The 13,306-nt window shown below is 38.8% G+C and overlaps 1 long non-coding RNA gene across 1 annotated transcript; it reads right to left on the bottom strand.

The window, feature by feature from the left end:
- Positions 1–4,201: 4,201 nt before the first annotated feature.
- Positions 4,202–12,566, bottom strand: LOC118151558 (uncharacterized). The gene is made up of 3 exons (XR_004739940.2): positions 12,245–12,566; positions 11,171–11,320; positions 4,202–4,340 (listed from the first exon to the last, which is right to left on the bottom strand). It is a non-coding gene; the product is annotated as an uncharacterized LOC118151558 (long non-coding RNA).
- Between the last annotated feature and the right edge of the window lie 740 nt (positions 12,567–13,306).

The raw sequence follows: 13,306 nt of genomic DNA, 5'->3' as shown, positions 1-13,306 counted from the left end.
AAGAAAAATCAAGTCACATACACACTAAAAAAGAAATAAGAATGACTAAAGACTTCTAGATATTTACTCAGAAAGTTCTATGACAATGGATAAATGCTTTCAAAATTCTGAAGGAAAATTTTATTAGACACGGAATTGTTTGTTTTTGGTCTAACATTTGGTCAAACACCAAGCCAAAGCATTAATCAAGTGTAGAATTAGAACATTTTTATGCATGCAAGGCTCTAACATTTTCACTTATCCTGTATCCTTTTCTCAGAAAGCTACTGAAGGATGTTCTCTACTAAAACCAGGGAAATAAACCAAGAAAAAAAAGATAACATTAAATACGGAAAACAGATATCAAACATAGAAAAAGGAATTCACTGGACATGAATCCCCAGTGTAATTCTGAAAGGTGATCTCAGGATAAGAGCTATGACTCAGATCTAGAGAGCAACCATCCCAGACTAGAGTGGATCACAAGATTCTGGATGAGATTTCTTCAAGATGAAATTGCTAGTTTAACAAATAAATCTAATTGTCTTGAAAGAAGATTTAAGCAACCAGCAGGTCATTTGGGATTGAAATTCTCTGAAAAGCAAAGAAACAAAAGATAAAAGGTAAAACAAAAAGTTGTCCAGAAAAATAAAAGTGATCATAAAGTGTTTCATGGTTCAGGTGTAAATAGCTCTGATATTAAAAATATCATATACACACTGAACACAAATAAAACCAAAATTACAAATAATTTACATAGGGAGGATAATGGCAAAAGAGAGAGAGCTACGTTTCCAGCTTCCATGTTGGAAATCAATAAAGAATTCTTAAAACTGAAAAATTAAGATGTGAAATCAAGGATGTTATTCAGAGATACAGGGCTCAAAAGCAAGATAACTGACTCTTTTAAAGTTGAAAGGGATTATCTCTGGGGAGATAATCACAGGGTAAGGGTGAAGGAATGGAAAGCAGAGAAATCCTGTTTTAAACCTTGTAGAACTATTTGACTCTTAAAAACATATACAAATATTGATTTTTTTATTTTTAAGTAAACTTTGGTTGAAGTATTATGTAAATAGAGAAAAGTGTACGAATCATAAGTACAAGGTGAACACATCATAAAACAGCACCCAAATCAATAAATAAAACTTTTTTTTATTTGAGACAGGGTCTCACTTTATCGCCCAGGCTGGAGTCCAGTGGCACAATCTTGGCTCACTGCAACCTCCGCCTCCCAGTTTCAAGCAATCCTCCCACCCCAATCTCCTGAGTAGTTGGGATTACAGGCTCCTGCCACCATGCCAGCTAATTTTCATATTTTTAGTAGAGATGGCGTTTCGCCATGCTGGCCAGGCTGGTCTTGAACTGTTGGCCTCAAGTGATCCACCTGCTTCAGCTTCCCAGAGTGCTGGGATTATAGCCACCATGCCTGGCCAAGAAATAAAACTTTATCCAAACCCAGAAAGGCTCTTTTGTATCCTCTACCAGTCACCAATGTCCCACTAAGGATAACCAGTTTCTGACTTAAATTTGTGACATAAATTTTGCAATGTGCATAAATGGAATTATATGTATGTAATATTAATAATTATATACAATAGTAATTGCAAGAATAATACAATAAATACAATACAAAATATATTAGGTCAGTGCAAAAGTATTCTGTTTTGTCATTAAAAGTAATGGCAAAAAACACAATTATTTTTTCACTAACCTAATATTATACTAATATATATTATATACTTTATATATATATACACACATGCACACATGCAAACACATTTTGTTTCTGGCTTCATTTACTAGCACCTTTGTGAGATTCATCCATGTTGTTATGTGTAGCAAGATTTACAGTATTACTCTGCAGCATTTCAGTTAATGAAAACACTGCAATTTATCCTCCCATTTGTAGACCTTTAGGTTAATTCTAATTTGAACATTCTTGTACACATGCATGTATAATTATGATGAAACTTAAAATCACAATGCATCGACATGGAGATATGCAGTTGGTATGAAGAAGCAGCGAATGAAATTGTATATATGCCATGACTGCAACTATTAATAAATTTATCCAACAAAAAGAACTTGCAGCATCTCCTACGTGCCAGGCACTGTTCTAGGTACTGAGTTTCAATGATGAAGACAATTATGGCTCTGCATTTAAGGGACTTAGAGGAAAGGAGAGAGAGAGGAAGAGAAAGGAAAAGCTAGTGATTACATGCCTGATGAATATTTTAGCGCAGAGCTGCAGTAATCTAACGCAACTTTGTCTGCAATATTTGCATTGAGACTTAAAAAAAGAGAAGGAGGCCGGGTGCAGTGGCTCATGCCTGTAATCCCAGCACTTTCGGAGGCTGAGGCAGGTGGATCACCTGAGATTAGGAGTTCAAGACCAGTCTGACCAACATGGTGAAACGCTGTCTCTACTAAAAATACAAAAATTAGCTGGGTGTGGTGGTGCATGCCTGTAAACCCAGCTACTTGGGAGGCTGAAGCAGGAGAATCGCTTGAACTCAGGAGGCAGAGGTTGCAGTGAACTGAGATCATGCCATTGGTCTCCAGCCTGGGGAACAAGAGTGAAACTCCATCTAAAAAAAGAAAAAAAAAAAAAGAAGAGAAAGAGTTAACTGGGGGACGGAGCAGGGAGGGAACTGGGAGGAAAAGCATGCCAAGGAGGAGGTACAAAACATACCAAAGGCCTGAGGAAGGAAATAACACAGTGTGCACAAAAGATAAGTCCAGTCCAGTGTGCCTGGAAGATAAAGAACGAAGAGGAGGGCGCCACAGGCGTCAGCTGTGTCCATGTCTGTGGTGGCGGAGCAAACAGACAAAACACCTGAGGTCATTGGTGACCTGAACATGAGCAATGTCAGTCGCATGGCAAGAGCAGAACCCAGACTAGGGTGGGTTAGGAAAGAGTAAAGAGATCAATATAAAAACTCATGAAAGAAATACATAAAGATGTAAAGTTGTATACTAAATTAGATGAAATTATGTATATATGTATACATAAACATCTTACATGTAAATTACATGTATAAAATAGACATATCATATATAGAGCTGTTTAAGGAAAATTGAACTAACATGTCCACATTTTTAAAAGATTTACATGAAGGCTAAACATTATTTTTAAGGTGGGATATACATATCAACTTTGTTCTTAACCTTTTCTATGTTATATTAATATCCTACATTTTTTAAATGTGGTACTTTTAATATATCAGAGATCCATTGTATTCTCAGTACTGCAAAATGCTGTGAAATGTAGTTATAGAGATAATAAAGAATGGAGGACCTGAGGAATCCTTATTAACCACCCCCCCACACACACACACACACTTAATGCAAAACATAGTTTGGTGAGGTCAGTCACTCTGATTCAACTCTGGCCCGAATTAGAGACAGTTAAGCATCTTCCAGTGTCCTCATGCCCCAGGATGAAAACAAAATGGAGCTGACTGCCAAAAACAGGAGAAACTTATGTTTATGGAAATGTCTTCCTTCTTCAGGGAACGCATGCTTTTGCCATAAATTCTCTCTGCATATGTATATATACTAAAGGCTGTATTATTTGAAAAACCAAGGCAGAAGTAATTCAAGTAATGAGCAGTATTTTGGGGAAGATTATTCTCTTCCTCATGAATTCTGGTGTCACTTGAACACTAGTTTTCGTGTGGTCCTTAATACTTTCTTTGTTCTATGAATAGGTCTTATCCCCCTTGATTTGGTAACTCCATTTACTGGATGTATTTATATGTACATTCATGTAGCATGGCAGTGGATGAGGGCACAGACCTTTCTTACACTTGTGTTTGCTTTTGCTCTTCGAACTTGCCTTGGTTTTCAACGTCTCCTTTGGCTGCTGAGCCATCACTCTTACTGAATTTGCAGAAATCTAACACAACCAATATTGCATCAGACTTTGGTCCAACATCCTCTGAGTAACGAATAATAGTTTTGTCTACTTAGAATACTGGCCTAAAATTTGAACCAGCAACTCCTATTAAATTCCTTTTCTGGACTAGTTTCATCTACAGCAGCAATATCTTAAATTAACACTATAATTATAATAACATAAGACTTTGTAATTAATTTCACTCATGCACCCTCTATTCCCAAGAAACAGTGACTCATTATTTTTAATTTGCAAAACACACTTTATTTTTTAATTTTATATTTAATATAATGAGATACAAAATTAATTTATTCAGGGTCTTACAAAACAGAATTACTGAAACAAGACTAGAACACAATTACTAAGTGCCAGGTCCTAGTGGTGTGTGACAGTCACTCTTCTAATTGTTCAAGTCATCCATCCATCCATTTATTCATTCAGTATCATTCTAGGCACTGTGCTAAAAGCAATAAAGGCACACAATTAATGTTCCTGCTTTCAGAGAGGTCACAGTTTGGTTGACAAATACAAGAAAAATGGCTGTTGTTTTAAAAAGAATAATACATGCCATGATTAGAAATATGTTGTGTTTTGCAAACACACCTGTAGCTTCTTAATATTTGAACTGATAAAGGTTTGAGCACTTCCTACAAGATGAAACGGTTGTTTCCCAAAGACAACCATCATGCCGTCCCCAATCTCAATCTGTCAAAGGAAATCTTACAGACATGTAAACAAAAGAAGTATAAATGAAAGCAGATGTAATAGATTAGAGCCCCATCTGATTGGCTTGCTGGGGTTTCCACAAAACTTCTCAGGCTCCTCGTAACACTGCTGAAAACTGATAAAGAAGAGTCGCCATTCTTTCAAGTTCAAGCATCACTATGTCAAACTAGTCAAATTTTTGTTAACTGTGAACATTAACTTAAAACTGAATCAAATCAGACTGATCTAAAAAGGATCCACTTGTGGGTAAGTATGAATATTCTATAAATATACGCCTCAGCAAGACTTCCATGGCTCTGCGGGTTTATCACCAGTGTTATTTTGTTATTATTGTTTCTTCATCTGTATGATATGCAGAATGCTTTCAAAAATGTTGAGTTTTTCACTCTCCTCTTCTCAAAAACCAAACAAATACTTTGAAATGTCACCATGTATCTAAACTGGAGATGCAGTGAGGAAGACGGGGGAGGAGCAGGTTTATAAGTTAAAAAAAGTGAAATGTCTGAGTGAAATTATCATAAATTGACCTCTCTCTCTCTCTCTCTTTTCTCTTCTTCCACACCCCTCACTCAACAAAGAAAAGGAAATATCAGAAAGTCCTCTGGGTTCCCCAAAAGATAATTATCATCTTGCTGAGCCGTGCACCCAGGCTTCTCCATAGCTGATCATGATGAACATTCTAATCTCACCTCCTGTAGGAGCTGTGGAGATGATCCACTTTGACAGTGAAGTGCTTTGACACTGACATTGACATTGGTGAGACAAACACAGCCCCTTCCCTAAAAGGAGTCACAGATGGAAATAAACACTGCTAGGGAAGAGTATGTGAAGACTAGGCAAGTGTGAAAAAGCACAAGTTCGTGATAGCCAGCGTTTACACAATTGTCTTATAATTTGATTCAACAAGTAATGGTTATTATCTACCATATGCCATAAAAAATACTAGACTTAGAGAGACAAGAAATGAATACAAAACTCCTCTCACTCTCTGGAATCTCACTGTATAAGATATAACAAGGAAAAAACAAGCGTGCAGATAGCATGCACTTCACTGTCAAAGTGGATCACCTCCACAGCTCCTAAAAGGGTGAGATCAGAATGCTCATCACAGTCAGGTGTGGAGAAGCCTGGCTGCACGGCTCAGTAAGATGATAATTATCTTTTTGGGAGCCCAAAGGACTTTCAGATATTTCCTTTTCTTTGGCAGGGTGGGAGAAAGACAAAGAGAGAAATCAATTTATAATAATTTTCCTCAGACATTTCACTTAGATTTAACTTACAAACTTGTTCTTCCTCTATCTTCCCCAACTAGATAGATCACTATCTGTCCACCTGTCCCTTGTCCTTGACTCCTCACTCATCTCGTATCTAATAAACCACTTGATTCAACTTGCTTTAATAGCGCCTATTGTAAATGTTTTTTGAATATATCTACCTTTCTGCCTTTCATGCCCAAGCACCTTATTTTTCTACACATCATTTATAAACATTATAATTAACTAATTGCTTACATAATTAGTCATTTACTACCTGTCTCTCAAATTATCCCATCCACCACAATCCCTTCATCTCAGTTGTAATCTCCATAAGGCCAAGAACCATGCCTGCCTTGTTCACTACTGTATACTCAATACCTACAGCAGGTCTGACACCGAGTACAGTATGTGCTCAGTGAGAGAGGAAGGTAAGGTAAGGGAAAAGGAGTCAGTCAGTCCATCAAAATGCAGTAATAATCAGCTCTTCTATTTAACTTTGTTATGATTAAGTAAAAACAAAATATAGATTAAAATGTATACACACATTTTTCTAATTCACTATAAAACAATATCATTATTTCACTGAAATAATCCATTTAAACAGTCAACTCAAAGTCAAATATTTGGGCTTACTGTATATTATAATGTTCTATTTAAAGATTAAAAATGGAACTGCATATCCCTTCCAGAGTTGATACAACGCAGCAATAGAACCCAAGCGTTCACATTTTGAGTCTTCTAATTAGTCTGCTGGTCTGTAAACACATATGGCTTGTGCAATTGAATTTGCTGTGCTCATATGGTGGTCCTGCCAAGCCCAGCACATGACTGAGGGTACCTTCTGGACATGTGTACGAATGAATCCAATCTTAGCATCTGTGATATGCATTATTTAAGTCATCAGTTTATCCTTATGTTTATTTCATTTACAAGGAAATACAATAACCTCTGGTGTCCACTTTTGGTTTGGGAGCATGGCCTCTGCTTGTCAAGACTGCCTCATAACATGATCATAAGGCGTATTGGACTGGTGCCAACACTTCCCAGTTCTATGCACTTTGAAACAGAACTCAATTTCAACAATCCTTCTAAGGCAGGAGGGGCCTCCTGCTCACCTTTCAAAGAGTAGAACATCTACTATGATTAGGTAAACAGTAAATGCTTATACCCTGCCTGCCTGCAGGAGGCTGCATATCACAAAACCCTAAATGCCACTTGAGGATTCGGCTTCCAGACTGGATACTCTTTATCCTGACCAACTCGGCAATTTCCACCAAGCAAAGTCGACCTTATTATGGTTCATTCCATCTGCCTGTAGTCTTGGAAAAGGTTAAAATTTTGCAGAAGCTTAATGAACCATGCCCTGCCTTAAGAAATACAGATCTGTTATTGCTTTGCACAGAAATGAAACAAGTGGAATAAAAACAGGAGTGGATCATATGAGTCACACACAGGATGTGGGTGAAGAGCTTAAATTTAATTAAGAACCTAAGTACTAATTCACTGACCTGAAAGCCAGGAAATTTGAGGTCAAGGTCCTGATCTTCACCAATGAGCTTCATGAACTTGAGCAGATCATGAAATCCGGGCCTCTGTTTCCTCACCTCTAAAATGGGAATAATAATTTCTGCCCTACTGTCTTTCCAGGACAGATACAAGGATAAGATGATAAGTGTAAAAGCCCTCCAAAACTCTAAAGAAAACTGTAAACTGAAAGATATTCCAAGACAGAGAAAAAACCCCAAATCACTCCTACCAGGAACTAGAAGGGAGCAGTGGGTCCTTTGCAACAAATCTATTTTTCTAGGCAAACGTTAAATTTAGCATTTCTGGAGTATGCTTCTGTGTTTCAAGAACAAGTTTTTAGAATTAGAAAGGAAAAAAGAGGAAAGAGCTTATGATTCTAATTTTCCTACATTAACTTGGATTCATTCATTCACATGTCTCCGCACTCACTAAGAAGCAGTCGTTCAGTTCCACAACTGTTTCTTGAGCACATGCGATGCTCTAATCACTGTGCTAGCCACTGTGGATACCACACAGATAAAGGCAGTCCTGAAATTCCTGCCCTGTGGATCTTACATCAGAGCATGTTTTGCAATCAAAGAATGAACCAGATGTATTTTCCACCATGAAGTCGTTATAAACTAGTAGCAAAGGAAGTGGCCCTAAAATAAAATAGAATCATTTTCAGAGGACTCTGCTTTTAGGAGCAAGGGGAAGAGACAAATGAGTCACATCAATTCTTTCTCGGATCAGCACACATCATCAACATCAGCACACATTTAGAAATGCTTTAATAGCACCCATCATAAACCCTCCCTTAAGCCTATTCCCTTTTGCAGCTAAACTTTTTACACTTGCCTGTGATCACTGCCTCCATTTCCTCATCACACTTGCCCCTCCTCAAACTGATTTGGCTGAGATTCTCTCCCTACCACCTTCTTGAGGCTCTTGGCCAGGACCCCAGTGTCCTTCACTTTGCCAAATTAACCAGTGACATCTCTGTTCTTATCTCATTATCATTTGAAATAATTGACCACTCTCTCTTTCTAAAAAGGAGATTCATTTATTTTTGTTAACTTCCCTAACACCAAGATCTCTTAATTTTCTGTCTGGCCACTGCAGTCTTGTTTGCTGGTTTCTCATCCTCTTGTAAACCGTTAATGCAGGCATGGCCCTGGTGTCTGTCTTGGGCTTACTTCTCTACCTAAATGTGCTTCTTGAGTGACTTCATCCTGCGTCATGGCTGTAATTATCTGGTTACACTATATTTGGTTCTCTCTCTCTCTCTCTTTCTCTCTCGATCCGTAACTACATCTAGTGATTACATATTACCAACACTGACTTTCTTCTGTACTCCAGAACTATGTATTCAACATCCAACTGCTATTGACATTCCTACTTACTTTTCTTTTTCTTTTGTTCTTTTTTTTTTGAGACAGGGTCTTACTCTGTCACTCAGGCTGGAGTGCAGTGGCTCAATCATGGCTCACTGCAGCCTTGACCTCTAGGCTCCAGTGATCCTCCCACCTCAGCCTCTTGAGTAGCTAGAACAACAGGCACACACCACCAAGCCCAGTTAATTTCTATTTTATTTTTATTTTTGTAGAGACGGAGAGTCTCACTATGTTACCAGGCTGGTCTAGAACTCCAGTTCAAGTGATACTTTTGCCTTGGCCTCCCAATGTATTGGGATTACAAGCGTGAGCCATGGCACTCAGATGAGTTACAATCATATCAAATTTAACATGGCCAAAATAGACCTCCTGACCACCACCCCCACCCCCGCAACTGAAGCCTGCACCTGCCCTAGGTTCACTGTCTTGATATTCAAGCCAGAAACTAGGATTTTCTTTGCTTCTCCTCTTGTGCTTTCTCCTCCCACCCAGCCCATCAGCGAGTCTTATTGACTCTATCCCCAAAAACCCATCCCAAATGTGCCCGAGTGCTCCATCTTCATTGACCTCCTCTCCCCCTCCTGCTTCTCTCCAGCCACACCAGCCTTTGTTCCATTCTCAAATGTGCAGAGTCATCTCCACCGTTGCACAGGCTTTGCACAGGCTTCCTCTGTGTGTAATGTTCATCCCTCTCCTTTTTGCCTGGCTGCTTCCTTATCACTCAGATCTCAAATTAAATGTCACCTCTTTAGAGGAGTCTTCATGAACACCCAATCAAAAGTTGTCACCCAGATATTTTTTGTCTATCACTCTATTTTAACATTATAAAATATTTATTTGCTTACTATTACAAAATATTATATATCTTAAATAATATAAAATTATTAAATATTAAGCCAGACATGGTGGCTCACGCCTATAATCCCAGCACTTTGCAAGGTCAAGGCAAATGGATCACCTGAGGTCAGGAGTTCGAGACCAGGCTGGCCAACATGGAGAAACCCCATCTCTACCAAAAACGTGAAAATTAGCCAGGCATGGTGGTGCATGCCTGTAATCCCAGCTACTTGGGAGGCTGAGGAAAAAGAATTGCTTGAACCCAGGAGGTGGAAGTTGCAGTAAGCCAAGATCATGCCATTGCACACCAGCCTGGACAACAGAGTGAGAGTCTGTCTCAAAAAATAGTAATAATAGTTAATAAATATTTGATAGTCACCCTTCTATTTCTTATATCAACTACTTTGTCTATCACCCGTCCCCTTTCACTAGAGTTTAAGCTCCAAAAGAAGGGACATTGCTGGCTTTGTCCACAGCTGTATCCCTGGTGCTAAGAGAGAACATAGAACAAACTCATATACATTTGTTGAGCAAATTAAAAAATCTGGAACACAGACCCACCTTAAGAGAGTTGAGTCCTCCAGGTTCTAGTTACATGAGTTTACTTTCTGTGGCTGCCTCTCAAACCTGACATACTTTGACACTGATTTTGGCAACTGGTGGTGCCATTTTAATTTAACTCATTCGACTGCTTGCAGAACTTCTGTTTCCTATTTTAATATTCAATAAAGCTGGTAGATAATGAGGCAGGAAAAAAACCATAAAGGTAGTAAAAATGTCCATTATTTTGCTTCCAGGCTGTGAGTCTTTGGGGAGAGTCACAACAAAAATACTTATTAAAACAAAGATAAAATGTACAGATATTTGGATGAATCCTAATATAATAGCATTCTGGTTTCCTGTGTTGATATTTTGTTTCATTAACTTCAAGATTTTGAGTTTATGGCTGCATCTTTAAAAGATCTCTTTTCTCATGGAGAGTTCATTTTAATCAATATATCGAACAATGTCTCAGATGCTGTGCAGAGCAGAAGGGCACATTCCTGTGTCCTGATCCACCAATCCTGTGGCCCTGAGAGACACTGCTCTTCTTCATCACATTTTGTCCATGAAGCCCAAATAAGGGCTCAGGATCCTTTTCTCAGTACAAGTGACCTGGAGAGCCATTACCAATGATCATCACTTGCAAGCAAAATGATACCTTATCTTGAAGTAAATGAAACAAAATATCAATACATGAAACCAGGATGCTATTTTATTAGGATTCATCCAAATAGCTGTACATTTTATCTTTGTCTTAAGAGATTTTTTGTGTGTGTGACTCTCCCCAAAGACTCAAAGCCTAGAAACAAAATACTGGACATTTTCACTTCCTTCATGTTTTATTTCCACCTCATTATCTACCAGCATTATTGAATGATGAAATGAAGACTGGATTTAATGAATCTATATTTAACAAAGTGAACATTATATTTAAGATTAGTTTTGCTCTGGAGTCTTAAGGCCTTGAAGAGGCTTGGTAAATAACCTGTGTTGATTTATCAGAAACCTCTGACCACCAGAAAACTAACCTTGCAGCCTTGCTGATCAGCAGACTGTGTTCTGGCCTACTCCTTACCAGGAAGACACAATTATGCTGCTGGTATCTCTCCGTCCCAGCTGGTTCACTTTGGAAGGCCACTCACATCTGCATGTTTCATAACACGTTTGTTATCCTCGAGCTACATGCAAGATGGGGAAAAGGAGCAGACACGTGAGTGGGAGTCATGGCTCTGCCACTTACAGGTGATGGGCCTTGATTCACTTCTTGGAGACTTTTTTTTTGTCTTCAACAAGAGAAAAAGAGCACCTACCTTGCAGGGCTACTGTGAGGATTAGAGGTAACATTTGGAAAGTGTCTGTCATATAGTAGGTATTCACTGAATGGTATAAATGTTTAAGCTAGAATGAATTCAGCATATACAACTATAAAAAGAAGCAGAAACACCAAATTGCCTCATTCATTATCAATGTTGTGTGGTAAGATCAGTCTCTGGGGGCCACAAATGTCCACAGACTTCATGAGAACATGTGTGACTTTTTTTAAAAAGGAGGGGGAAGGGGAGAAGAACATCACCGGGAAATGCGACTGGAGTGAGTGTGGCAGAAAATTCAGAGATGAAACCAAACCCTGAAATGCCACCCTCCATTTAAGTAATTGGTGTATCTGTGCTGTTCTCAGTCAATTCTAAGTAAAATAATGCTACAAATCAGATGCGGTGATGGGAGGGTAGGTGCTGATTTTAGCTTCCACTTTGTTTTTGGCTATTACGAGCCACAAGAAATGGTGAGCCCCAGCCTCTCTTCCAAATTGTAGTATGTGGAAGCAGCAGAGCATGCTGACCCTATTTCTACCTCCTAGATACCCGCCTCAGCCACCACGACAAAACGTAAAGATAGATCTTGCTTCCCAGGGAACCCGTGGGAAAACACTCTGATTAGAGGCAAAGTAGCATTGTAATCAGCCTTCCATCATGGGCAGGGGATGCTGTTTTGGCAGGAGAGGAGATCTCAGTGCAATGTAAAAACATCAAGCTGTGTCACCTATAGCCACAAGCCCCTAACAGTCCAACGCCCCCGTTATGTAAACACACATCCACTCTTACCCAGAGTGCTCCAGTGTTGTTAAGGGTCTTCTCCATCTACAGGAACCCAGGCTATTGTACATTCTCAGGAGAAACATGTTTTTAACAGAAAATAAGTCAAGATAATGAAAGAATTCTATCCATCTCTCTTGAAAATGTACCAGGGGAATAAGCTCCCAGGACAGTTATTGATTGTACATGATGAATATAAATCATCACAGAGGCTGTGATTTAGCTGTGATGCCCATCGTCATGGAAAGGAAGCTCATGAGACTCAGCCAATGACCTGAGTTTCAAGTGGAAACTTCTCTACTCTTCTGCCTAAGAGCCTGTTCTTGCTCTGTAACAGGCTGCACATTGCTGAGAGTGACTACAACAAAGAACACATTCTGATTTAGAATCATTGGACTCTGATGGCATTGGCAGATGGTGAGGCTGTTACAGGTTAGCAAGAGTATTGCAGGTCAAGCCCAAGCCCCAGGGGTCAGCCAAAAAAGAGAACGTGAATCATATTTCTCTTTTACTTCCCCATGGCTCCGAGAAGAGCAGTCTATCGTTTTTCTGAATGTTATACTCACTTGCTTGACCTAAGAATGTAAAAATAAAAAGCTAAGTGGGAGAGTCTTATACAGTCATTGATTTTTTTGGCAGCATCCATGACCTCAGGCTTAAAAAATGTTTTTCAAATCACAGAGCCATAGATCTGTTAGAAACCTAGTGTAGAGGTTTATCCTACAGAGAATGCACGCTAACCCTCATGCCTGGTTTTATAGCCTCTTTATTGGAAGATATTCTACAAATGCCTTCATGGTATATGCTAAGTCTTAATGGCTTCTCAATCAAAAGGCACTGCATCATGTCTAATTTAAGCCTTCCTTGCCTTAATCAAATAAGAAAAAGAAAATCCAATAACAGCTGCAGTAGCAAGAAAAAGAACAATTGGCCAGGTTATAATGTGCAGACATTTTAGAAATTTTTTTCTGATCAAACCCATATGTTATGGACTGCATGCAGCATGTTCCCTTAGTATCTTCTTACTAAGAAACTAAGAAACTTCCAGTGAGAGTTTCTCAGCTTTTCTTT

Source organism: Callithrix jacchus, chromosome 1 (genome assembly GCF_049354715.1).
Source record: "Callithrix jacchus isolate 240 chromosome 1, calJac240_pri, whole genome shotgun sequence".
NCBI lineage: Eukaryota > Metazoa > Chordata > Mammalia > Primates > Cebidae > Callithrix > Callithrix jacchus.
Note: the sequence above shows the minus strand (reverse complement) of the source record. Positions and strands in the feature narration are given on the sequence as shown.